At 41.2% G+C, this 27,273-nt stretch overlaps 1 protein-coding gene across 5 annotated transcripts in view; it reads left to right on the top strand.

The window, feature by feature from the left end:
* The window catches only part of LDB2 (LIM domain binding 2), a 578,973-nt gene that overhangs the window by 311,366 nt on the left and 240,334 nt on the right, over nt 1-27,273 (top strand). The gene's annotated exons all lie outside the window — the stretch shown is intronic.

Here is a 27,273-nt window from a genome sequence, read left to right on the forward strand (position 1 = left end):
ATCACTTTTATCAGCCGTGGGAGAGGGCCCCCACCTTCCGCCACGCTAAGGTGCCCTCCGACGCTTACTGGAGCCGTCGGCAGCGGCGGAGGCAATCGGATCCTTCTTCCTGCTGGGCATGGAGACGAGTGAGGGGAAGATGGCCCCCACCCGTCTCCATACCATTGCAGGGCGGAAGCAGCGTCAAAACGTCACTTCCGCCCATAGCTCTTAAAGGGCCATTTTTTTTTTTTTCAAATGACAAAATTATTTTTTTTATTGCATTTTAGTGTAAATATGAGATCTGAGGTCTTTTTGACCCCAGATGTCATATTTAAGAGGTCCTGTCATGCTTTTTTTTCTATTACAAGGGATGTTTACATTCCTTGTAATAGGAATAAAAGTGACACAATTTTTTTTAAAAAAAGAACAGTGTAAAAATAAAAAATAAAAAGTAAAATAAATAAGAAAAAAAAATGTTTAAACGCGACCCGTCCCGCCGAGCTCGCGTGCAGAAGCGAACGCATACGTGAGTAGCGCTCGCATATGGAAATGGTGGTCAAACCACACATGTGAGGTATCGCCGCAATCGGTAGAGCGAGAGAAATAATTCTAGCCCTAGACCTCCTCTCTAACTCAAAACATGCAACCTGTAGAATTTTTTAAACGTCGCCCATGGAGATTTTTAAGGGTAAAATTTTGTCGCCATTCCACGAGCGGGGGCAATTTTGAAGCGTGACATGTTGGGTATCAATTTATTCGGCAGAACATTATCTTTCACAATATATAAAAAATTGGGCTAACTTTACTGCTGCCTTATTTTTTAATTAAAAAAAAGTGTATTTTTAAAAAAAAAAGTGCGCTTGTAAGACCGCTGCGCAAATACGGTATGGCAGAAAGGATTGCAACGACCACCATTTTATTCTCTAGGGTGTTAGAAAAAAATGTATAATGTTTGGGGGTTCTAAGTCATTTTCTAGCAAAAAAAACAGTTTTTAACTTGTAAACAACAAATCTCAGAAAGAGGCTCGGTCCTTGGTTAAGCTTTACAGTAGATTAAACCCAAATACAGAATTCTCATATAATCTTTAACTTGTTTATGAACTTTCAGAAGTTTTTTTTTTCATAGTTACATATTTAGGTTGGAAAAAAACACAGTCTTTTTAAGCCGTCATTCAAACAAAGACATACTTAAACATACATGCGTGTAAGGCCTCATGCACACAGGGTGTTTTTACAGCTGCTTTTACCAGCGTCAGACTTTTTTTTTTTTTTTTTTGCAGCTTAAAAATGCCTCTCCATGTTATTCTATGGCCTCATGCACACACAGGCTTTTAGGAGCTGTAAATGGCATAGGCGTCTGAAAGGAAATACTTGCAAAAATGAGCTTGCAAATTCAAGAAGCGCTCATCTGGGTACTAAGACTATAGTACTGTACTATTTTACCTATTGATAAATGCAGAAAGGTTGAAGATTATGTGATATCCTTTATTAACTAACTTGTTAAAAATGCAGGCTTTTGAGATGTCTTAGATCCCTTCTTCAAGCTTCATACAGTGGGTATATAAAAGAATACTCACAATTTGTTGCTTTGCAGCCTGAAATGGAGACAGACACACTTTTTGTTTTATGCAGCTGTATTTACTCAACTTATAGCATCCAAGTGAAAGATATAAGAAGAACGTGTAAAAAATATATAAATATTAAAAAACAGAATCACTGAGTTGGAAAAGGGATCACTCCCCTCATAAAAATGACTTGTAAACTCAATCATGTGTAGCTAATCAACTTCTCAATGGCAAACAAAGCCATTTGACTTTCAACTGTGATCAGCTGTGGTCAGTTTGATTAGCTCTGCATGATAAGAACTTTCCTGGAGCACTTCAGTCCCTAATAGTGCAACTGAAGCAAACAATCAACTATGGGTGGCAAGGCACTGTCAAAAGATCTCCAGGATAAAGTTGTGGACAGGCACAAGTCAGGAGATAGATACAAAAAATGTTCAAAGGCTTTATGCCTAGAAGCACAGTGAAGTCTAATATTAGGAAGTGGAAGGTATTCGATACAACACAGACCCTCCCTAGATCAGGACGTTGCTGGAAAAAAAGCCAGGAGGAAACTGGTCAGAGAGGCTACCAAGAGGCCTACAGCAACTCTGAAACAGTTGCAGGAATTTATGACAAAGAGCAGTGATTGTGTGCATTTGACAACAACATCACAAATTCTCCACAAATGTGGCTTGTATGAGAGGGTTGCAAGAAAAAAGCCACTCCTCAAGAAAGGCCACATGAAGTCATGACTGAGCTTTGCCAAAATGCACCTTAAAGAGGGCACATGGGAAAAGGTGTTATGGTCAGATGGGACTAAGATAGAATTATTTGGCCTCAACACCAAACCATATGTCTGGCAGAAATTCATCTAAATAACACCATTCCGACAGTAAAGCATGGAGATGTTAATATCCTGTTATGGGGGTGTTTCTCTGCAGCAGGGACTGGAGATTTTGTCAAGATCGAAGGAAAAATAGAAATACCATCAAATTCTTGAAGAAAATCTGCTGCCCTCTGCCAGAAAGTTAACAATGGGAAGAAGGTTTACACTCCAACATGACAATGACCCAAAGCACACAACAAAAATGACAACATAGTGGTTGAAGGAGAAAAAGATGAATGTCCTTGCATGGCCTAGTCAGAGGCCAGACTTAAACCCCATTGAAAATCTGTGGAATGACTTGAAGACTGCAGTCCACAAACGGTCACCATCAAATCTAACTGAACTTGAACTATTATGCAAAGAATAGTGGGCAAATATTGCAAAGTCTAGATGTGCAAGGTTAATAGAGACATATCCCAACAGACTAAAGGCTGTAATAAAAGTAAAAGGGGGTTCAAGAAAATACTGACACAAGGGGGTGATCCTTTTTCAAACTTAGTGATTCTGTTTTTGTTTTTTTTTTCTGACATTTTGGTGTTATATCTTTTACTCGGATGTTATTAGCTGCACTGAGTAAATACAGCTGGATAAAACACTGTAATCAGTTTTTCTGTTTTGGTCAGTGTTTCAGTGGCTACAGAATTATCTGCTTCCCCTTGGTTGTCCAGAAATGTTCTGGAAGTTAGTGAGCAGGAAGAGTCTAATCAGCAGAATTTTTAAGTAGCACTAGCCAATACCTGGGGAGTTTGCCCAGAGGGTTGCTGAGAGAGAGAATAAATACTCGGAGACTTGGAGCAGCCTTGTCTTTTACCTTGAGGAGGAGATCACAGCCTAAGGGGCCTTTAGCCCCCTACCATAACCCTGCAGGTTATTGAGGCCTCAGTGGAACTAGCTGGAGGCCTATTTTGCTGAGAGTTTGCTGAAGCTGACTGAGGGGCTGTCGTCTGAGGATCTGGTCTGGAAGATATTGGAAGGAGCCAAGCAATAATCCAAGGACATTAATGAGTACAGACTGGTGTGAGAGATCCTAGAGACCGTGTGCTATTTCCATCTCTCTTATGCTAGAGTAAGCTTGTTTAATGGGGACATTGTGTCTGGTGTGCTGAAGAGCTCAGCCTATTTAATTCTTAGTGAAAGGACTTTGCTTGGATGTCCAGGAGGAAGAGTAATCTCCTCAAGTTGCTACCACAAAGCTCAGGCCATCATTTACTAGTGCAAGGACTTGGCTCAGAGTTCTAAAGGAGAAAGTTTAGTGTCCTTGAATTGTTACTAAGGGTTACTGGAGTATACTACCATTACCCACTACTTATCCAAGTATTCAAACATCAAAAAGCGTACCCTTAGACGGGTTAATGAGTCTTAAGGAGTTATCGGAATGCCTGGCTGCAAGGAAATTACTGGGAAAAAGATTCTGGCATCTACCCAGTTGCACCTACGGGGTAGCGCTACAGATACAGTAGAGGCCAAGGTATGCATAGCTGGAAGAATACATCAAGGACCAAGGTGAGCTTGTCTGCAAGGATACATCAGAGGCCAAGGTGAGCAAAGCTGAGAGGATATATCAGAGGCCAAGGTCAACAGGGTTGGGAGGATACATCAGAGGCCAAGGTCAGCAATGTTGGGAGGATACATCAGAGACCATGGTCAGCAGGGTTGGGAGGATACATCAGAGGCCATGGTCAGCAGGGTTGGGAGGATACATCAGAGGCCATGGTCAGCAGGGTTGGGAGGATACATCAGAGGCCATGGTCAGCAAGGTTGGGAGGCCAAGGTGAGCAGCCACAGTTAGGACCAAAAAAGCAGTATCAGTATCTTCTGGACGCCTGCAATTCGCTGCTCTACGATCCCCCAAAACAGTAGAGACCGCCCCACATGAAAACTTAGAGCAGAGTTCATAATTGAAATCAGCTATCAGTGGTGAATGTGTATGGACAGAAAACTATTTTTGAGAAGGTATGTTTGAATCTGATTAAGAGCATTGTTTTTATGTATGAATTGCATTAGTACTATAGGGAATTGAAAGTTTCACTTTAAATGTAAATGTTTTACCACAGAGGAAAAAAAACTTTTAAGAATAAGGAGCACTTAGCTCATACATGAAAATTTGAAAAATAAATACATAAACAACGAGAATTTCACTTTCCAAATTATAGTCTATCGCTGCCTTTCCAGTTGTAGATTTTTATGCATTTCTCAGATATTGTTTTTTTTGTTTTTTGTTTTTTTATTCCTGTGTGAGAAGACAGAATGAAAATGATAGCTGTTATGTCTATGCGCCATGTATTCATCATCGTTACCAAAGGCCTTGCTTTTTATTTTCTAGAAGGATAAGGAAAATATGCAGTAAAAAGTAAGTCTGTGTCTGCTATTTTTTTTTTCCTTCTTAAGTCTGTTTGCGGCTTAAGCAAAGATCCAGGATTTTGTAGCTGAAGACTGAATGAAATGCAGCAGATTACACGGTTATATTTAACATTTGTTAAGTTCTAGTAAGCAGTTCTTTCATTTTCAACACTTACTGACTGCAAATCCAAAAGAGAGTACTCATCTTCCATAACTAATCGTCATAGCTTAATGTGGCTTTTAATTTCTCAGTATAATTATGTTTTCCTGCAATTAGCAATATTGTCATTACTATTATTGTTGGGTGTTATTGACTGCACATTTTATTTTTATATTAAAAAATATGTAAAAGCAACTGTAGGATTATTACGTGGGTTTGAAACCCTAGTAGGCCTTTTTGCAAAGTATTAAAGGGAATCTATAGTCACAACATATACTTTTCATTTTATAACATCAGCATTGTAACAACAATACAAAACGTTATATTTGACAATCCAATATAAGCTTAATCTCCTTTCATGTTATAAATTCTGCCTGTCTGCTGGCCATCTCTTTCCACAATTTTCTGGATTCCCTGCTTGCATTGCAGCATCTCCTCTGCTGTCTACATTCAATTTCTAAGGACTATGTATCCCATGATACCTTGCTGCCTGCACGCAGAGATTCCTGCACTGACTTCGCCTCCTGAAACTCTCCTCTCAGCACTTCTCAGGCTTCTTGCAGGCTCTGTGAAATGTGTGACACAGCATTGCCTACACACAGGGCATAGTGGATAGAAAAGTCACAGAATTCAAGGACAAAGATGTGTAGGGATCTTCACAAAGAAAGTGTACAAACTTCAAGATCATCTAGATTAATAGAAGTTGTCTAGAAATAATTGAATTACAATGTTGAAATAAATATATGATTTTACAATATGCCCATAGATATGCTTTAATATAAGATATGTATACAAATACTGGATATAATGTAAAAATATTTATAAATACATGGAAAAGTCAGTATAAGTATATATATATATATATATATATATATATATATATATTATTGCCAAAAGTATTGGGACACCTGCCTTTACATGCATATAAACTTTAATGGCATCCCAGTCTTAGTCTGTAGGGTTCAATATTGAGTTGGCCCACTCTTTGTCCACAAGGTTTAGGAGTGTGTCTATGGGAATGTTTGACCATTCTTCCAGAAGCGCATTTTGAGGTCAGGCACTGATGTTGGACGAGCAGCCAACGTTAGCTTTTGTTTTGTGTGTGATCTGATGAACTTGTGCCCCTTGGGCCGCTAGTGTAGATGTTGCCCCATTTAGGACACAATAAACTTCTTTAAAAGAACACCAACCTTTCACCATGCCTTTCACAAGGCCTACTTTGCTGGGTGCACTTTAATCAGCAGAAAAATGAAAGGACAGGTGGTTGAGTTTGCTCCCCAGCTGAACGCTCATAGTTTTCCCCAACACATCTATTCTTCTGAAAAAAAGTAAGACTATGGTGAACAAGCTCTGCCACCAAGTGGAGTAATTTCCCTCCCAGCATCACTCATTTATTTATAAGGGCTTGCTTGTGACTTCCATTAAAACTGTGAGCTGAGAACCTGGGGTCTCTTCAGCTGAACTTTTCATCATTTTATTTCAAAAAACATGTGAGGGGAAATGTGATGAGCATTTGGCTTCAGCAGTGGGAGAATGTTACATATACAGTTGTGCTCATAAATTTACATACCCTGGCAGAATTTATGATTTCCTGGCCATTTTTCAAAGAATATGAATGATAACACCAAAACTTTTCTTTCGCTCATGGTTAGTGTTTGACTGAAGCCATTTATTATCAATCAACTGTGTTTACTCTTTTTAAATCATAATAGCAACAGAAACTACCCAAATGACCTTGATCAAAAGTTTGCATACCCCAGTTCTTAATACCGTGTATTGCCCCTTTTGAGATCATGGACAGCTTGAAGTCTTTTGTGGTATTTGTGGATGAGGCTCTTTATCTTCTCAGATGGAAAATCTGCCCATTCCTCTTGGCAAAAAGCCTCCAGTTACTGTAAATTCTTGGGCTGTCTTGCATGAACTGCATGTTTGAGATCTCCCCAGAGTGGCTCAAAGATATTGAGGTCAGGAAACTGAGATGGTCACTCCAGAACCTTCACTTTATTCTGCTGTAGCCAATGACAGGTTGACTTGGTCTTGTGTTTTGGATCATTGTCCTGTTGGAATGTCCAAGTACGTCCCATGCGCAGCTTCCTGGCTGAAGAATGCAAATGTTCCTCCAGTATTTTTTGATAACATACTGCATTCATCTTGCCATTAATTTTTACCAAATTTCCTGTGCCTTTGTAGCTTACAGATCCCCAACACATCAGCGATCCACCTCCGTGTTTCACAGTAGGAATTGTGTACCTTTCATTATAGGCCTTGTTGACTCCTCTCCAAATGTAGCGTTTATGGTTGTGGCCAAAAAGCTCAATTTTGGTCTCATCACTCCAAATGACATTGTGCCAGAAGGTTTGAGGCTTGTCTCTGTGCTGTTTGGCGTATTATAAGGGGGATACTTTGTGGCATTTGCGTAGTAATGGCTTTCTTTTGACGACTTGACCATGCAGCCCATTTTTCTTCAAGTGCCTCCTTATTGTGCATCTTGAAACAGCCACACCACATGTTTTCAGAGAGTCCCGTATTTCACCTGAAGTTATTTATGGGTTTTTCTTTGCATCCCAAACAATTTTCCTGGCAGTTGTGGCTGAAATTTTAGTTGGTCTACCTGACTGTGGTTTGGTTTCAACAGAACCCCTAATTTTCCACTTCTTGATTAGAGTTTGAACACTGCTGATTGACATTCTCAATTCCTTGGATATCTTTTTATATCCCTTTCCTGTTTTATACAGTTCAACTGCCTTTTCCCGCAGATCCTTTGACAATTCTTTTGCTTTCCCCATGATGCAGAATCCAGAAACATCAGTGTAGCACTGGATGAAAGATGCAAGGGTCTGTCAGGAGTCCAGAAACAAATTTACCTTTTATACACACACACTAATTACAAGCAAACAGATCACAGGTGAGGATGGTTACTTTTAACCTCCCTGGTGGTATGATCATGCCAGATTTCTGATGCTGAAAGCGGTACAATTATTTTGCATGGAAATTTGGCGTTTTATATTGTAGGCCTGTAATTCTTAGGAATAACTCATTAAATCTGTCCAAACAAACGTCTAGTAGACATCCCGGGTATGATAAAGTTTGACACACGAAATCATAAATTATAATATAATAAATAACTATAAATAATTATACCAAATAATAATATAATAATAATAAAAATTATTCAATAATGTAATCAAATCAAAAACACTGAAATTTGCTCAGTTGCAGAATTGTCGCTGTCATTACTTTTCAGTGTTTGATGATGGATCTCCCCACAAATCACTATCGGTCAATTCTGTGAGTGGTTCTAATTTATTATTGCTGTTTTCTAGCTGGTCTAAAACCACTTTTGATGTAAAGGGACGGTTTTGGTTGCTATGGACAATCTCCAGTTTCCAGGCAGAAAGAACAGTTTTTATAATATAAAACTGCATGCAGGCCACTGGAGAAACCACTAGGGACAAAAGGGATGTGAAATAATTTCATACAGTAATTTAATCTGTAAGATTACAGTATACTGTATGTATTGTGTGTGTTTCACTTTTTGAATTTGGCGCCGTTCTCCGTTCCCGTGTGTCGCAACGCTCGCAGGGAACAGAGCTCAGCTCTGTGATGAATCAAGCGGAGGACAAGCCGCTCACACTGCAGGGAGACATCACAGGATCCAGGGGAAAAAGTAAGTAAGCTCTTCCTGGATCCTGCATTGCGATCCCGAGTCTGGCTCGGGGTTACCGCTTTTGGTTCTGAAATTCCACCCCGAGCCAGACTCGGGAATACCGCCAGGGAGGTTAATAGCCATTCAAACCCCTTTGTGTCAACTGCCTGTTATCAGGCCAAAATCACCAGGGTATGTAAACTTTTGATCAAGGTCATTTGGGTAGTTTCTGTTGCCATTATGATTTAAAAAGAGCAAACACAGTTGATTGATATTAATGGCTTCAGTCAAACACTAACTATGAGTGAAAGAAAAGTTTTGGTGTTATCATTCATATTCTCCGAAAAATGGCCAAGAAATCATAAATTCTACCAGGGTATGTAAACTTATGAGCACAACTGTATGTTCATCTTTGGGAAGAGGGAAGTTTATATGGCAGCTGGGCAATGGAAAAAATAGCTTGGAGGTGAAATAGGCAGTATAATTATAGCTGATTGGGTGCGGGATGGGGGAGGTAGAAAATAGAATGTTTGACTGCTAGAAGTGCTGAGAAGAAGTGTATACAGTATATGTCTCGGGAGGATATATGTCTGCTGAGGGCTGGACTCAATTTGGACCAACATTTGCTGAAAATATCTTACTGGTCTTGAATCTGCCTAATTTAGGTCAGATCCTGAATCTAGCAGATTGGTTCATTCATCAGGTAATAAACATGTTTTTAAGAATTGTACTCATCAGTTGTTTTTGAGTAATATTATCACAATTCCTGCTTGTGTATTTATCTTTTAGCATTTAGCAAATGCACCAGCACTAACTATGGTTTTTCAGCTGTGAATTCAACAAATTCAATTCCTTCTGAATTTTCTATCACATACTTTTATGACTCTTTTGAGCCTTTATTATTAATATGTTGTAAAAAATGTAAGCACTGAAATCTAATCAGCCTGCTGTCCACAATCAGATGTCCCATAAAGATCAAGGGGGGCCAACAGGACCATCATCATTTAGACTCTGCATGGCTAGGACCCACCATGACTTTTATCTCCTGTCTAGCCAATACCATAATTTTGCAACGGTTTCAGAAAGTCTATCAGGGGAATTCATTGTAGACAGGTATTGGAATCTGGGGCTTGTCCTGTGTGGAGGGAATTTTGTATCTGGGGGTGGGGGCCTTATAGGGATTTACAGACACAAGTTCCCAATCAGGTCCGCTCCCTTTGAAATTGACAGCAGGCAGATCTTTAACCAATAGACAGCCTGCTGTTGGCTATAGAATCTACCCATTGTTTGCTGTCAATGGAAAGGAGAGAGCAGACCTTTTGGGGAACAAGCGTGTCAGCTTCCCTGTCAGGCTCCGCCCCCTGCAGCAGGCTAATGGCGATGAATATGACAAAGTCTTTAACAACCAGTGATGGGAGGATGTAGCGTTATCAAATATGCCACTCTGCTACACTGGTTACTTTATTTTGTCTGACCACCTCTGGACAATTCTGGGTAAGTCCAGCAAAAATGTAGAGGGAAGGAAGTCAACTAACAAGTGAGAAAAGTCATAAGTCTCTCTGTAGTTCAGCAACATTAAATTATCCTTGTTTTGTCTTGTTTGTTGGTTGTTACAGTTGCACTATAAACGCATATCCAAAACATGCTGCTCCCAATAACACTATTCAGTTTTAGTTTTTTTCAATATCTTAACAAAATGCATAGAACCCCTGCAGGGCATGAACAGTTACATGTACCTAAGGTAGCATGGCATATTTGTAATGGCTCCAAGCTTAAACCCCTACCCAGCTCAATTGTTTAAAAACATTGACTGATATCTGAGTAGGAATGTGCTGCCTTAGTTGTTGATGATCTATTATTTATTATTATTATTATAAAGGATTTATATAGCGCCAACAGTTTACGTAGCGCTTTACAACTTGAGGGTAAACAGTACAAATACAATACACTTTAATACAGTAGGAATCAGAGAACCCTGCTCCTTGGAGCTTACAATCTAAGAGGGAAGGTAAAGAGATACAAGAGGTAATAACTGTGGGCAATGTGCTGATTGAGAAGATAAATGTACAGTTGTTAGGTGGGGGCCAGATAGGCTTCTCTGAAGAGATGAATTTTCAGGGATCGTCTGAAAGTGGATAAAGTAGGAGAAAATCGGACAGATTGGGGTAGAGCATTCCAGAGGATGGGGGAGACTCTGGAGAAGTCCTGAAGGCGAGCATGGGATGAGGTGACAAGAGAATTTGAGTGCAAGAGGCCTTGGGAGGAGTGAAGAGAACGATTAGGTTGGTATTTTGAGACTAGGTTAGTGACGTAGCTGGGGGCCAGGTTGTGGATGTCTTTGTAAGTTATAGTTAGTATCTTGAATTTAATTTGGTGGCTCGTTGATCTACTCTTGGGATTAACGCAGTTTGGCATATGGCACGTTAAGGGTGTATTTATGAAAAAAAATGCATAGCAACTCCTCCCGTTAAAGTCCATGTATGTTCATCCTGTATGAATGGGGCAAAAAACTAATGTTATTGGACTATTTCCTATGCTGGTGGATAGTTTTTAATTGATTTAAATTTGCAAATACAACATATTGACCACTAGATGGCATGGCTAAGTATTATAGGGAATTCCTATGATACTTAGCGCTATTTAACAACCAAGTATTTTCCATTTTAAATCAGCAAAAAACCTTTGATCAGCACAGGAAATAACCTAATTATTATTTTTTATTTTTTGCCCCATTAACTCAAAATGTATGGTCATGCAATTTTACTAGGTGATAAACAATGCAACAAAAAAATTAAATACGCCCCTTAACCTCTTCAAACCTTAGAGTAAAACAAATCCTAATGCCTAAGCACAATTTTGCAATGTTGACATATGTTAGTAAAATCATACATATCATCACTACATCAACTACTTTGTGCATCCAGGTGGATTATACCTTTTTTTTTCAGGACAAATTGGGATTTCATTTGGTAATAGTCATGGGTATCTCCTGATTTGTTTTATTATCAAATGAAAATGGGCCTAAAATAGTAAAAACAAATCTTTTTTTTTTTTTTAATTTAGCTGTATATTTCTTTTTACTACCATAACCCACCACCAAAGAACAACCCCAAATCAATTCTCCTGCTCCTGATGATCGTAACGATACCACATATGTGAATGTCAGTTGTTGTTTGCACCTGTAGGACAGCTGAGATGCAATAGAGCACATTTTGCTTTTTTTTTGTCCTACCTAAAACACAATGACCCTGACACTGATGCTAATTTAAAAAAAAAAAGAAATCCTGCCCAAAATATGCTGACTTTGATCTTTGACCCTGACCTTGACCTTTAACCCTTACTTGACCCAAACACTAACCCTGGCACTAACCTAGATGAAACCTTGATCTAGGTATTTTATTTTTATTTTTTTGTATTATTTATTTTATTTTTTATTTTTTCACAAACTTTTTTTTCCTCTCTGCAAGTAAAGAGAAATATACATTGCATCTTTTTCTTTGTCACAGAGAAAGAAAAACACAGGGGCGGGCTTCACAGTGACTGATCACTGTGATAGCCAATCAGAGGCTACCACAGCGATCAGGTGACCCAGAGTAGGGAGATCAGTGTCCCGATCATTAGTACAGGGCCCAGGGCTCTCAGTGAGACCCCAGTCTGGGAGCATGCTGTGCATCGTGCTCCCAGCAGAAAGTGAGATACGCATATATGCGGCCCTATGGAAAAAGCCCACTTCCGTGAGGTCACATATATGTGTTACGTTGGTGGGAAGGGGTTATAGTTTTTTTTTTGTAAATAAAAAACATGTCATACATACTCGGAAGACAGGAGTAGTCAGGAGCCCTGGCAGGGGACTCCAGAAGAGGAGGATATGGGCTGCTCTGTGCAAAACCATTGCACAGAGCAGCCCCGATCCTCCTTCTCTGGGATCCTCCGCTGGTGCTCTTGGCTACTCCTGCCTTCCCATTGACATACACGGAGCTGCTAGTCCCTGCCCCCCCGCTCCCTCATCACTGGATTTGATTGACAGCAACAGGAGCCAATGGCTCCCGCTGCTCTTACTGAGTCCAATGAGGAGGGAGAGAGAGAGAACAGCACTGCTGTTCTCAGGCACAGTGCTGGGTAAAGACTGGAATCTGGTAAGTATTTAGGGGGGCAGGGGGGAGCTGCACCTAACAGGTTTTTTACCTTAATGCAAAGAATGCATTTCAAGTAAAAACCTTTAACCTTTACAACCACTTTAATATTTTTTATACATAAAAACACCTACAGGTGGAATTTTATGAGCTGTTGGATAGTGAATGAAATGTACTTCCTAGGAAATCTTTGTCATATCTGTGTAACAAAACGAATCAAAACAAGATTCAATTTCCTAAAGTGTATGACTATTCACCAGGAAAAAAGACCCCTTGAGGGGTTTAAAGATAACAGATCAGAATGTAGCTGAACAATATCTGGGAGTTTCCTGACTTCAAAGCAATATATTCCTGCCTGTGCTGCTGCTGAGTGTGTAGCACAGAGGTTCTACAGAAAAAAAATCGACAATAGACACTTAAAGCTCAGTTCCACCGGAAAGTGGAACTTCCGCTTATTCTTCTCCTCCCCCCTCCATTGCCACATCTGGCACCTTTCGGGGGGGGGGGGACAGGGACCCCTGCTCCTCCCTCCTCCCTCCCCTTCTGCCGGGCCAGTGAGAGAGCGTAGCGCGCTTCACATATGGGCAGTAGGGACCCGGCCGTGAAGTCAAAAGGATACACTGTCGGGTTCCCTTACCAGCAATGGCAGTGGCAGCAGCCGACCAGCCGATGGAAACATCAGCTGCGTTGCCGACATCGCTGGACTCCAGGACAGGTAAGTGTCCTAATGTTAAAAGTCAGCAGCTACAGTATGTGTAGCTGCTGACTTTTAATTTTTAAAGGGGCGGAACTCCTATTTAAGCCTAGAACACACGAGTCGAATGTCTGGCTACATCGGCCGGTTTATTAAAAAAGTCCACCATTCGGCCCATGTGTATGGCAGCCAGTCTGACAGAAGTCGGATGTTTGGCCGGCTTCTGTCGGATGTACATGCTGAGAGCACTGCCCGAAGTGTTCTGGCGGGGAGGCATCCCCTGTCAGAACACAATAGCTCAGAGGGGGCAATCACTGTACTAAAATCGGATTGTTAGTACAGCAGTTCTGACTGGAGCTGACAGTTTTTTTTGTTCAACCCGTTGGTGTGTACTAGTTCCATTTGCCCGGATACCATACTGCCGGACATCTTTTTTGTCTTCCCCCCAAGGGTGATTTTCTTTTCCCTACGGGATCTGACATCCATTCATTTGGTCTCTTGAGTATTGTCATCTTTCTCTCATTTACCCGCCCCTTCACAGCTCCTGGTGGAAAAATATTGGACATTCTGGCAATTTTTTCGGGCCTTTGATATCATATACGTTGTTTTACATATGATTTCAATTAATTCCTCAACCTAACCACCACCATGGTGTAAGGTGGTCGGTATCTTGCAACTAATTTCCTGTGTCTCTCCTGAAGAAGCAAGATTTTCCTTGTGAAACGCGTTGAGATTTGTAGCACAGTTGTTTCAGATTGATGGTGGTCATCTTTATGAACTACATAGGTTCGATGGAAAGGTTTCTTTGTTGATCCTAGTTGAATATTACATATGTACTGATGTTCATGAAATTTTTGCATTATGTAGTGTTTTTAAATGTATGTCAATACATTTTTCATATATTTTTTATATACTACGTTTGAGGTGTGACTCATTGAAAGTGGGCTAAATATTTTTGTTGTTTGCATACTAATTGGAACTGAGACATTACCTCTACCCATCTCACAGCAGCTCTTTTTCTGTATATCATGGTGTGTACTAGGCTTTAGCTGTAGTAATATCCAATATGTAGGAGTACTGCTTAATAGACTATTATATGAATCATAAGAAAATACATAATCTGAAACCATGCTTTCTCTGTAGTTAATGTATCAGCCCAACTTAACGCACACCTATGATCAGTGAAACAAGCTGGCTGCCATTGCTGGCCTCCTGAAAATTCTGATTGCCTGATGGATTTGGCTTTACAACTGTACAGGTCTGAAACAGCATGTGCCAAATGAGTGTCAGAAAAGTCAGAATTCCTTATCAACATATTTGTTCCAGGTCAGTGACTCAGAAAGTGTTGAAAACAAAGCATCAACATGACAGTAGCATTTCTGAAGTAGGGGTTAGCAATGTTATCCTGCATATTTCTATTATGATATGTGTATTTATATTCCATTTGTCCTCACTTACATAGCGCCCTGTGTACTGCAGCATCCAGTATAACGAATAATAATATAAAGGCCTGTCCTCCCAGGCCAGCATAGGAGATGCTGTGCTGGGTGAAATGGAACTATGCATCACAGAAGGGATGGCACACAACACGTCAGAACCTGGGAACAAAAGCACAATGGATTGATAGTGACAGACCTGTGGGAGATTAAATAAAGGTAATATGGTCCTCAAAATTAGGGATCCCCAAACTTTTCAGTTCGAGGGCCACATTGTATAGATTGCAAATATTCCAGGGCCAAAAAAAATAGTTTATGAATGGATACAGTTAAAGTGGTTGTAAAGGCTCAAGGTTTTTTTACCTTCATGCATTCTATGCATGAAGGTAAAAAAGCCTTTTGTGCGCAGCAGCCCCCCCTAAATCTTACCTGAGCTCCATCTTGATCCAGCGATGTGCATGAGAGCAGCAGCTCTCCCAGGTCCCTTCCTCCTCATTGGCTCCTGCTACTGTCAATTACAGGCAGTAAGCCAATGTGGAGAGAGGGGCCGAGCCATACTCTGCGTGTGAATGGACACAGAGAGCTGCAGCTTGGCGCCACCATAGCAAGCTGCTTGCTATGGAGGCACTTGGCAGGGAGAAGGGGCCAGAAGAGGATCATGGCTGCTCTGTGCAAAAGCACTGCACAGAGCAGGTAAGTATAACATGTTTGTTATTTTATTTAAATTTATTTTATTATAATTTAGTCACCATGAAATGATTCAGAACAACAGAGAAAAAAGTTCACACCAAAACAAAGAAAATCCATAAAAACTTGAGCCATTAATAAATTCAATCTGTACCAGTCTGCACGTTTTGGACTCTCATCTTACATCAGGTTTCACATCAGATTCCCCCTTACATCAAAAATCTCCACTTTCATTAAGGTCCCCATCAGAGTCCCCCTTTACATCATTGCTCCAATCATAGTCCCCCTTGCATCAGTGTCCCCACCGGAGTGCCCCCTTACTGTTGGTGATCGGGGGGAGTGGAAACCATGCACATCAGCTGCTGACTCAACAATGCTTAACCACTTGACTGCAAATATGCGGCCTCTCAGCAGGTGGGCCTTGGCGTCGAGCGGCCGCATATTTGCATGCAATAGAGCAAAAACAGCTATGCCGGGGGCGTGCTCCCAGCACAGTTACAGGCGGCTAACAGAAAGCTCCCGATCGCATGCATTTTCTGATCATGTGACCACGGTGGCAGCCAGACGTGGCAGTCACATGATCATAAACTCTGCCCGACCTCCCAACATCCTAAACCCCTTAAAGGGTCGGGAGGGATTAGGCTTAACAGACAGACGATACATGGGCTATGAAAGAGCAGCATCACATTATTTGAGCAAAAAATTGTTTGTGGCAATACATGAACAACAAAAATGAGCACCCATTTATATACAAGGGCAGCAAATGGGAAACTGTTACAATATGTGGGAAACAAAAGGGCAACTCATATAATATACAACAGATGGGGAATCTTAACAATATGTGGGCAACAAACAAGTAATTGTTAGAGTACAGTGGCTACAAATTAACAATAGTGACAATATTTAGGAAACAAACAGGCAATTTTGACTGTATGGGGCAATGGCCTTAACTCTTGGCCTTTAGTCCAACTCCATGTACGGACCTCCATACACATATACCACCCCAGACAAAGCAGGTTTTGGTTATAGAATGAACAGAGTGATAGGAAATCTCTCCAATAGCAAAAGAGACAGCAACATAAACTGTAGAGTGGGGAAAGGTTATGGCCTCTAAGGGTTCTGATTCCTATACATGTATGAGATGCCTGAAGCTACATTGTGAGCTAGAATCTTGACAGTATCAATTTTCCCACTGCCTACACACACACACACATACAGAAATGTGGAATATGGCTGCAATGAATGAGTGCCATCATCCCTAATAAATGGAAATGGAGAAATCCCTCAAGGGGTGGGACTATAGCGGCACTGGTAGATTAAAGTCAAAGAGGTTCTATGAATTGTAAAAATATAAATTTAAATACAAACTGTACATATACAAAACATCAAGTGAAAATGGTGTATGACAACCATACATGAATATTGGAAAGATCAGATACAGACACCAAACGCGTTTCGGGACTCCTTCTTCAGAGGTGTCTTCAATATAGACTACATACAACTTTCTGCAAGAAAAATTTCATATTGATATCCCAATATATATATATATATATATATATATATATATATATATATATATCAGCATATGCATGAGCAGAACCATAATGCAACTGTCAGAAACCATGAACCAGACCGAGACAGAAGTACAGTTAAATCACACTTGTTTATTAAATAAAAATAAAAAGGTAAATAGAGTAAGCGTAGTCAAAGCATAGCCAGAGTCCAGTAACCGGATCGGGTAATCAGCCAGGCCAGAAGTCAGGGATCCAAGTGGAGGAACAGCAAGCAGGATAAGGAGCCAGAAAGAATGTCAGCAAGCCAGTCTTAAAACAGGAACGCAGGAGATGGTTCCTTGTGATGTGACCAAGGCGAAGGCAGGAATGAAGTGAGCTGGACGTCTTTAAGTAGGCAGGACTGACGAGCAGAGCCACAACAGCTGGTTAACTGTGGAGAGAGAATCGAGCTGGCAATTAGCCGACAGCTGAGCGGCCAGCTCAGAGAAGGAAGGGCTGAGCCAGCTCTGACAGCGACTGCACTCACCCAGATTTTTGAGTGAAAATCATGTCGTGAAGCTTAAGAACATGCATCAGCGGGCCATGCGTTGTTGTTCCCTGACACCCAGCCCGATGTGAACACTCGGAACAGGCCCGCAGAGATTCCCCCAGGATGCTTTCTGAAGAGACAGGGACTGTGTGATGATAGACGAGGGATATAACCCCAAATGGGAACTTGGATCTAAAGGGGGAAATGGCATGTAAATGTATGTGTTAATGCACCCAAATATGCAGATGCATGGTAACATGTATACCACATAGAAAATCCCCCAGTCAGAAAGTACCTACCAGTGGGACCACTGTATAGTGCAGAAAATCACTGCAATGACATAGTCCAGACTGAAGATAATCCTGAGTCAATTGTTTGTTGATGAAGCCACATGGTCAGTATTTCCAAGCTCAAAAAGCGAGTCCACACTGGAAAATATGTGTATGTGAATAGAGATTTGGGATACATGCATATCCATCGCAGGATACACATGAATAAAAAACCATACATAGTGTCATAAACGAGTGTGGAGAGGGGACTTACCCTGTATGAGCTTCAGAGAGATAGACACACATCCAACCAATCAAAGAATCCCCTGTGCAGACAGTAGTTACCTGGATGCTTAAGGAGGAGGGAGAGCCGACACCCAACCCAATGTGACCATAGATCCACTCGGAACAGGCCTGCAGCGATTCCCCCAGGATACAGTCTGAAGAAACGGGGACTGTGTAATGTTGGAAGATGGGTATACTCCCAAATGGGAACTTGGATCTAAAAGGGGAAATGGCATTTAAATGTATATGTTAATGCACCTAAGTATGCAAGTATATGGTAAAATGTATACTATGGAAAACCCCTTTCCAATATTCATGTGTGGTTGTCATACACCATTTTCACTTGATGTTTTGTAAATGCACGGTTTGTAATAACATTTGATATTTTTGCAATTCTTAGTACCGCTTTGACTTTAATCTATTAGTGCCGCTATAGTCCCAACCATTGATGGATTTCTCCATTTACACACACACACACACATACAAACCAAACAAACGACTTAGGCTCGGTTCACACTGGGGCGACTTGTCAGGCGACCTAGTCGCCTGACAAGTCGCCTCCCGTTCTGTGCTATGGAACCGTTCTAATCGGAGCGACGCAAGTCGCTCCGACTTAGAAAAAGGTTCCTGTATTACTTTGGGGGCGACTTGGGGCGACTTGCATAGACTTCTATGCAGAAGTCGTCTCGCAAGTCGCCCCGGCAGTCGTTTGCAGGTCGCCTCGCTGAGGCGACCTGCAAGTCGTGCCGCCCATGTGTGAACCGAGCCTAAGGGTAGCCTGCCACCACCTGCAGTTTTTCTGTTGATTAGTGTATTAGGCAACCACACACATGCACACACATTCCTGTCTGGGAGATAAGATAGCTTCCATCTACCAACAATAATCTTCATGCAATCAAATTGGCCATCCCATTCTCTGTAAGCCAACTGCTGCAATTAGAAAACTTGGGGGCACGGTCACACAAGGCAATCCAACACAGATTACCAATGAAGTTACAAAAAAACATATGGGTACTGATAACATAATGTGATAATCTCTCTAGGAGTATTCATTTTAGCTTATTAAACAGAAGACTGCTTATTAATTTGTGTAATTAATTATCTCTGGTTGTACAGTGCATACAAATATGTTCAAGGGGAAACATTCCAAAAAAAGAGAAGAAAGAGAAATGACATACAGAAATATGGCTAATTGAGATGGAATATCTGATGCCTGAAGGACAGAAAACTGTTACTTTGTTTAGAAAGTTTGGAGAACCCTGATATATATGCTTCAGGAGGCAGAATTGAGACTTCTAAGTAATAGAGGCGGCCCATCCATTAAGGACACATGGGGCGCCGCCCCCTCTCTCCAGCCACCCCCCTCTTCATTGCATGAATCTATCCATGATCACCGCTGCCACCCCCTATTCAGGCGTCCCGCCTCTTTTCGGATGCCGGGCGGCTGAATTACAGCAGCGGGGGTGTTTTTTTAAGCACCTGATTAGAGCCATATGCTCTAATAGGCTTAAAAAAACCTGGACTCGGAGCACAGAGCGTTGCGCTCGGAGTCCACCCAAGTGTGTTAGAAAAGCAAATGAATATTTGCTTTTCTAACACTGAACCGCCTCTCCGCCAATCAGGAAGCGCAGGTCTAATATCTGTCACCTGATTGGCTGATTGGCGGGGGGGGTGTCACAGTGGCTGTATATGATGGGCACAAGTGGCTGCATATGATGGGGCACAAGTGGCTGCATATGATGGGGCACAAGTGGCTGCATATGATGGGCACAAGTGGCTGCATTTGATTGGCACAGTGGCTGCATTTGATGGGGCACAGTGGGTACATTTGATGGGGCACAGACAGTGGCTGCATTGGATGGAACAGTGGCTGCATTTGATGGTCACAGTGGCTGCATTTGATGGGCACAAGTGGCTGCAAATGATGGGGCACATATGGCTGCATATGATGGGCACAAGTGGCTGCATATGATGGGCACAAGTGGCTGAATATGATGGGGCACAATTGGCTGCATATAATGGGCACAAGTGGCTGCATATGATGGGCACAAGTGGCTGCATTTGATGGGCATAGTGGCTGCATTCGATGGGGCACAGTGGGTGCATTTGATGGGGCACAGTGGCTGCATTGAATGGCACAGTGGCTGCATTTGATGGGCACAGTGGCTGCATTTGATGGCAGAGTGGCTGCATTTGATGGGCACAAGTGGCTGCATATGATGGGCACAAGTGGCTGCATATGATGGGGCACAAGTGGCTGCAAATGATGGGCACAAGTGGCTGCATATGATGGGCACAAGTGGCTGAATATGATGGGGCACAATTGGCTGCATATAATGGGAACAAGTGGCTGCATATGATGGGCACAAGTGGCTGCATATGATGGGCACAAGTGGCTGCATTTGATGGGCACAAGTGGCTGCATATGATGGGCACAAGTGGCTGCATTTGATGGGCATAGTGGCTGTATTCGATGGGGCACAGTGGGTGCATTGTATGGGGCACAGTGGCTGCATTGGATGGCACAGTGGCTGCATTTGATGGGCACAGTGGCTGCATTTTATGGAACAGTGGCTGCATTTGATGGGCACAGTGGCTGCATTTGATGGGCACAGTGGTGGCATTTGATGGAACAGTGGCTGTGTTTGATTGGGCACAGAGGCTGCATTTGATGGGCACAGTGAGGCTGCAATTGATGGGGGATTCAGTATTTTTTAGTTTGTTTGCACCCCCCAAAAAACCCCAAAAAAGCTGCCACTGCTAGGGAATTAACTGTAGGTTCAGAAATTGAGAGGCTTATCCTTCATGACAAATTAGCAGTTGTACATGAGGGACAAGGATCGTATCAAGGATTGCATATTCATCGTAATCATTTTCAAAACAAGCAGCAACCATGCAAACATCTGTGATAGCTCTAGTTTATAAAAGAATCTCTAATCACCAAACCCATGCTTTAAAAGTGTCAGCATATAAAGTTTCAGTGCAGTCTGACAGCTAGAAACAATCTTCATACACCGCTGTCTTCACGATTCTTCTGTGTCTATGTATATTTTTATTTTCACATAATTTTGCCAGTCTGAGGAACAAGGAATGGAAAATTCCCAGCTAATGAGAGCGAGTCAGGTGTTTTTTTTCTTTTTTTTCTCTCTTTTTCTGCAGTGCAGAACTTAAAAAAAAAAAGTATGCTCTTTCTTTGCCAAGGAAGAAAAAATTAAACTTGGATGAATGTTATAAATATTATATGCTTGGGGTGCCAGAGGTACCTGGAGTCCTCATGCTTCGCTGGGTGATGTGAAATTAACTCTTTATGGAATTGGATTATGGACAAAAACATGATAAATATTAATGTGATGTCAGTTCATACGGTTCACCCTAATCATTCCAGTGATTTTGATTTGGGGCTATGGAAAGGCTACTTCTTATTTTTGATTATTAGGAATTTTTTTGTTTATCCATTCATATTTGTAGTCCTTATTAGTTAAACTTTTTGTTCTGATACCTGAGTTGTACTGTCAATATCTGCTGGTTTTATATATGCACAAAGCTTATATGTGGTGTGAGTGTATGTGAAGAGTTAGCTAGAATGTGTCAGTACATTCGGAGATAACAGCATGATCAGATTTTGCAGAATTCTTATAAGGAGCTGACATGGGGTGCAAAGTTTTGAAGGGTAAACCAATCCACTGAAAATCAGGTAAGTTCCCTAAAACATACAATTTAGTGTCCCTACCACACTATCAAGAAACAATTTGAGAGGTTTCCCAGTAAACCCCAGTAAAAAGTTTACCAGTGGAGGAATGGGTGCACCAAGACAAACCATTACAGGATACAAACATCCATGCAGATAGTGTCCCAGATTGGATCCAGTCTCATGGCACTATCACAAGGGCAGTAACTGCTAGACTACCATACTCCACCTATTAACCACATTAATGGAAACGACAAAAACGTTAAAAAAGTTTCCAAACAAATCAGGTTTACCCTAGCCCAGTGATGGCAAAACTTGGAACCCTGGATGTTTGGAAACTACTACTCCTATGATGCTCATGCACTCTGCAGTGTAGTTGAGCATCATGGGAAATGTAGTTCCAAAACATTTGGGGTGTCAAGGTTTGCCATCACTGTCCTAGCCTATATTCCTTAAAGTAGCTCGGTGGTTAGCACTTCCGCCTAGCAGCACTAGGGTCACCGGTTTGAAACTCAAACATGATGCTACTTGACTGAAGTTTGCATGTTCTCCCTGTGCCTGCATGGGATTCCTCCCACTCTTCAAGTACATATGCTGGTAGGTTAATTGGCTCAAGTCTAAATTGGACCTAGTATGTGTATGAATGAGTTAGGGACCTTAGATTGTAAGGGCAGGGACTGATGTGAATGTACAATATACTGTATATGTAAAGTGCTGTGTAAATGGAGGGTGCTAAAGAATCTCACAAAATTGAGTACAACCCTCACATTTTTGTAAATATTTTATTATAACTTTTCATGTGACAACACTGAAGAAATTACACTTTACTACAATGTAAAGTATTGAGTGTACAGCTTGTATAACAGTGTAAATTTACTGTCCCCTCAAAATAACTCAACACACAGCCATTAATGTCTAAACCGCTGGCAACAAAAGTGAGTACACCCCTAAGTGAAAATGTCCAAATTGGGCCCAAAGTGTCAATATTTTGCTCAATAGGGTTTAGGTCTGGAGACATGCTTAGCCAATCCATCACCTTTACCCTCAGCTTCTTTAGCAGTGGTCATCTTGGAGGTGTGTTTGGGGTCGTTATCATGTTGGAATACTGCCCTGCGGCCCAGTCTCCAGAGGGAGGGGACCATGCTTCAGTTTTCCACAGTACATGTTGGCATTCATAGTTCCCTCAATGAACTGTAGCTCCCCAGTGCCGGAAGCACTCATGCAGCACCAGACCATGACACTTCCACCACCATGCTTAACTGTAGCCTGCAAACAGTTTGCTGAAGACAAGCAGACTAAGGACATGGATTACTGGAGCCATGTCCTGTGGTCTGATGAGACCAAGATAAACTTATTTGGTTCAGATGGTGTCAAGCGTGTGTGGCGGCAACCAGGTGAGGAGTACAAAGACAAGTGTTTTTTGCCTACAGTCAAGCATGGTGGTCAGAGTGTCAAGGTCTGGGACTGCATGGGTGCTGCCAGCACTGGGGAGCTACAGTTCATTGAGGGAACCATGAATGCCAACATGTACTGTGACATACTGAAGCAGAGCAGGATCCCCTCCCTTTGGAGACTGGGTAGCAGGGCAATATTCCAACATGATAACGACCCCAAACACACCTCAAAGACGACCACTGCCTTGCTAAAGAAGCTGAGGGTAAAGGTGATGGACTGGCCAAGCATGTCTCCAGACCTAAACCCTATTGAGCATCTGTGGGGCATCCTCAAACGAAAGGTGGAGGAGCGCAAGGTCTTTAACATCCACCAGTTCCGTGATGTTGTCATGGAGGAGTGGAAGAGGACTCCAGTGGCAACCTGTGAAGCTCTGGTGAACTCCATGCCCCAGAGGGTTAAGGCAGTGCTGGAAAATAATGGTGGCCACACAAATAATTGACACTTTGGGCCCAATTTGGACATTTTCACTTAGGGGTGTACTAACTTTTGTTGCCAGTGGTTTAGACATTAATGGCTGTGTGTTGAGTTATTTTGAGGGGACAGCAAATGTACACTGTTATACAAGCTGTACACTCACTACTTTACATTGTAGCAAAGTGTAATTTCTTCAGTGTTGTCACATGAAAAGATATAATAATATATTTACAAAAATGTGAGGGGTGTACTCACTTTTGTGAGATACTGTAAGTACCTGTAATCAATAAATAGCCGCTCGGAAAATTCAATTAAAGAATTGTTGTCCAGCCAGCCACCTAATTATTAATTACACCAAGTGCTTCTTCGAATAAAAATTCTTAATTGTCTCTTTAAGTTACGGCAAAAACTATTTGGCAGCCTGACACTCATGCAGCGCTCTAAGTTCACAAAGACCGCAGAGAGGTAAGTGCTGCAATGAAGTGATATCAAAACATCTCAAACTGTAAAGCAATTAAATTACTGCAGAGCAGATCAGTGGTATGGCTGGGCAAATCGAAAAAAAAATAAAAAATAAAAAACAGATGGCAACTTTGGAGGGCTTATACTACAGCCTTAGCTTAAAATAATGTATCTGATCTTTTTATCTTAAATGATGGTCACCAAGTTCCGTGCAACTAGACTTGATGTTCTACCCCTGCGCTCCTGTGTGTGAGTGTAAATCCCTATAGCTGCCACCTTGGATGAAATTAAAATGAAAAAAGTATTTTTACATGAAAAATTGTGGCGCTGTGTTCACATCAGTTCAGTGACATCCAATCTAGTATATAATATATCAAGCAGTGAACCATACATATTTTAAGTGTCCATAATAAATCCAAGTGTATTAACACTCCAACAGTAAAAGTAAAAACATAAATGAAAAATAAATAAAAGGTGAAATGAAAATCTCAAAAATAATAGTAATGCAGAAAGTCCATGCAAAGCATTGTGTTTCACATAGCGTAAACTTCCTTCCACCACACCGATCTTTTTATCTTGACTAGAATTGAAATGAAGCCGTTTCCACAATAAATAACAAAAATTCTTTGCTCTGTCCAATTAAAAAAATAAAAACAATATGCTGCAATACTCACCTGTAATCCAGCAATCCTGTAGAAGGTCCATTCTGTCCTCCACCCATGCCAGCCTTCTAGTTAAATGACAGTGAGCACCATCCAACCCACTTCCTGTGGGCGCCTGTGTTCTGGCCACCTAGGGGTGCCTCATCATGCAGCCTGAGCTGATTGCTCACAGTACTCCTGCACTGAGCGGCACTTTAGTGTCCCTACCTGAGCTCTACTGGGTCCAGGTTATATAAAAAATGTTTATAAAAAATTCTGAAACAAAGGTATATATATATATATATATATATATATATATATATATATATATATATATATATAGTATATATTGTTTAAGAAAAGAAAATGTGAAAACAACATTGGGGGGGTTGGGATCAGGGGTGGGTGAAGTGACATGGGGTCGAAGTTACTCTGTCACTTTAAATTGAATGCAGCTCTGTAATCATCAGTACATCATTAAATGTATTTTTTAAATGCAATGTAAGCCGTGTAAGTCCTCGAATTCATCCTGATATCAGTAGGTATAGTCCCTGTACAGGAAAGCTGGAGAATGAGAGGAAGCACCACAAGGAGCCAATCAGTTCATTTATTAAGAGTGACAGAGAGATGACTTATCATTGTGCTGTTCTCTTTTTACTGTGGGTCGAATGACAGATACTGACTGTCAGTCCGAGAACAACTAGTGGTAGAGCTATGAGTAAGCGCTCTATGGGAGCGGAAAACGCGTCAGTGGTTATGCTGTATCACTTCAACAGAGCAATGTATGCATTTTATACCATGTCATTTTTTCAATAAAGAAGATTTTACCTTTATTATTCCAATCCGGAGTGCGGCAGTCCAGATTTTTCATTGCACCTATACTAGTGGTAGAAAATAAGTACTGCGGAGGGCAGCTCTGGACTGAAGGCGAATACAGCAACAAATGCTGTTTTTTTTTTTATTTGAATTTTATTTTCTCATTTGACTTTCTTTAATTTTGCAGTACAAGCACACACAAGTTTAGAAAAAGTGTTACATGCCAATCAATTGTCTTTTTCTTTTCTTCTTTTAATGGGCCATTAAAATTAGTTATTTATTTTTAGGCTGGAGTTCTCCTTTAGTAATAGTGAAAGCTGCTGACAGATATGAAGTACAGGTACCCAGAGAACCAACCTATAGCGATTTTCAGTTTCGTCTGTTTTGATTAAATACCGAGTTGTGAACCCACCCTAATGCTTTTTTTCTTTCCCAAACATCATTTTAAATAGAATTGACTGGCTGCAGCTGTTAACCAAGAATTTGGCTAATGTTTGCAGCACAGCTCCATTGTCTTAAATGGGCGAGTGTGATAAGTGGTGCCACCTGTCAGCTCGACAGGCTGTGTTAAATTTACTGCTGCCATCAGACAAAGCTCTGGCTTCCTTCAGCTGTATGTTAGGTTTTAGTTGGGCAGGGGGGCAGTAAAATCATGGCTCAGATGCCTGTTTTTAGTGCATTCTGGCTGTCCATGTAAAAGAGGCCTAGCAGATGATACTAAAAGCTGCTTCAGCTCTGGGTGCTTGCACTTCATACTGGTGGTCAACAGCTTTTCAATAAAGTGCCTCTGTAATCCCAAAGTAATACTTTGTGTACAAACCTAACATGTAGAAGTCACACCGCTATATTAAAGTGTCTGTTAAATGTGGTCTGGTGGAATCTGTAAAAGCTCAAATATTGAGACATACCCTAGACCACAGAATACCTTGAAAACAAGGCTGGCTGGAAGTTACCCCATCCTCCTTCAGGGTAAAGTAACACAAGAGGATTCCAGACTTGTTCAATGAAAATATATACATACTGTAATCAAGTGGTCCAGTAACACAAATATAACAAGATACAATATAGGAAAAAATTACATGATCATCACTTGAACAAAAAATATGAAATATCTGAAAACAAAGGCTTCAAGATTGCATTAGCTGCATTGGACTCAGTTAATATAGGCACTAAATCAGGAGTCAGAAATCCAACAGGCACACTAAAGGAGACAATGCATGTCCTTCAATAAAAGAGGTTTGAAAAATCAGCAAGTTAATAGAAGACAGAAAAGGGGAGTCACTGGTAACAGTTAATTTTTTAAAGCCTAACTCCGTCCTTGCCTCCCCCCATTTCCCCCTACCCTCCCATTGGAGCAACCCAGCAGCCTTAAAAAATCATATATACCTTTTTCTCAGGTGTCTTTGATTAGGTCTAGTGACAAGACAGGTCCTCTTCAACCTCCTCTTACTCCAGCAGTAGAAGGATCCTAACTGCTCAGAGAGCAGAACTACAAATTGACATGATGCCAGAAGACATTCCTTTTCTTTAGATAATAGTCTGTTTGCATTGCTGCCCCTGCCTATGTTTTCTTCACCTGGGCAGGGATGGCCTTACAAGTAAAAAAAAGTTGCATAAATATGTAAATAAGAAAATGTGTTAAATAATTGTATATACTAGCCACTAACACGGCACACATAACCTACAATCTAT

This window comes from Aquarana catesbeiana, linkage group LG01 (genome assembly GCF_042186555.1).
Source record: "Aquarana catesbeiana isolate 2022-GZ linkage group LG01, ASM4218655v1, whole genome shotgun sequence".
Taxonomy (NCBI): Eukaryota; Metazoa; Chordata; class Amphibia; order Anura; family Ranidae; genus Aquarana; species Aquarana catesbeiana.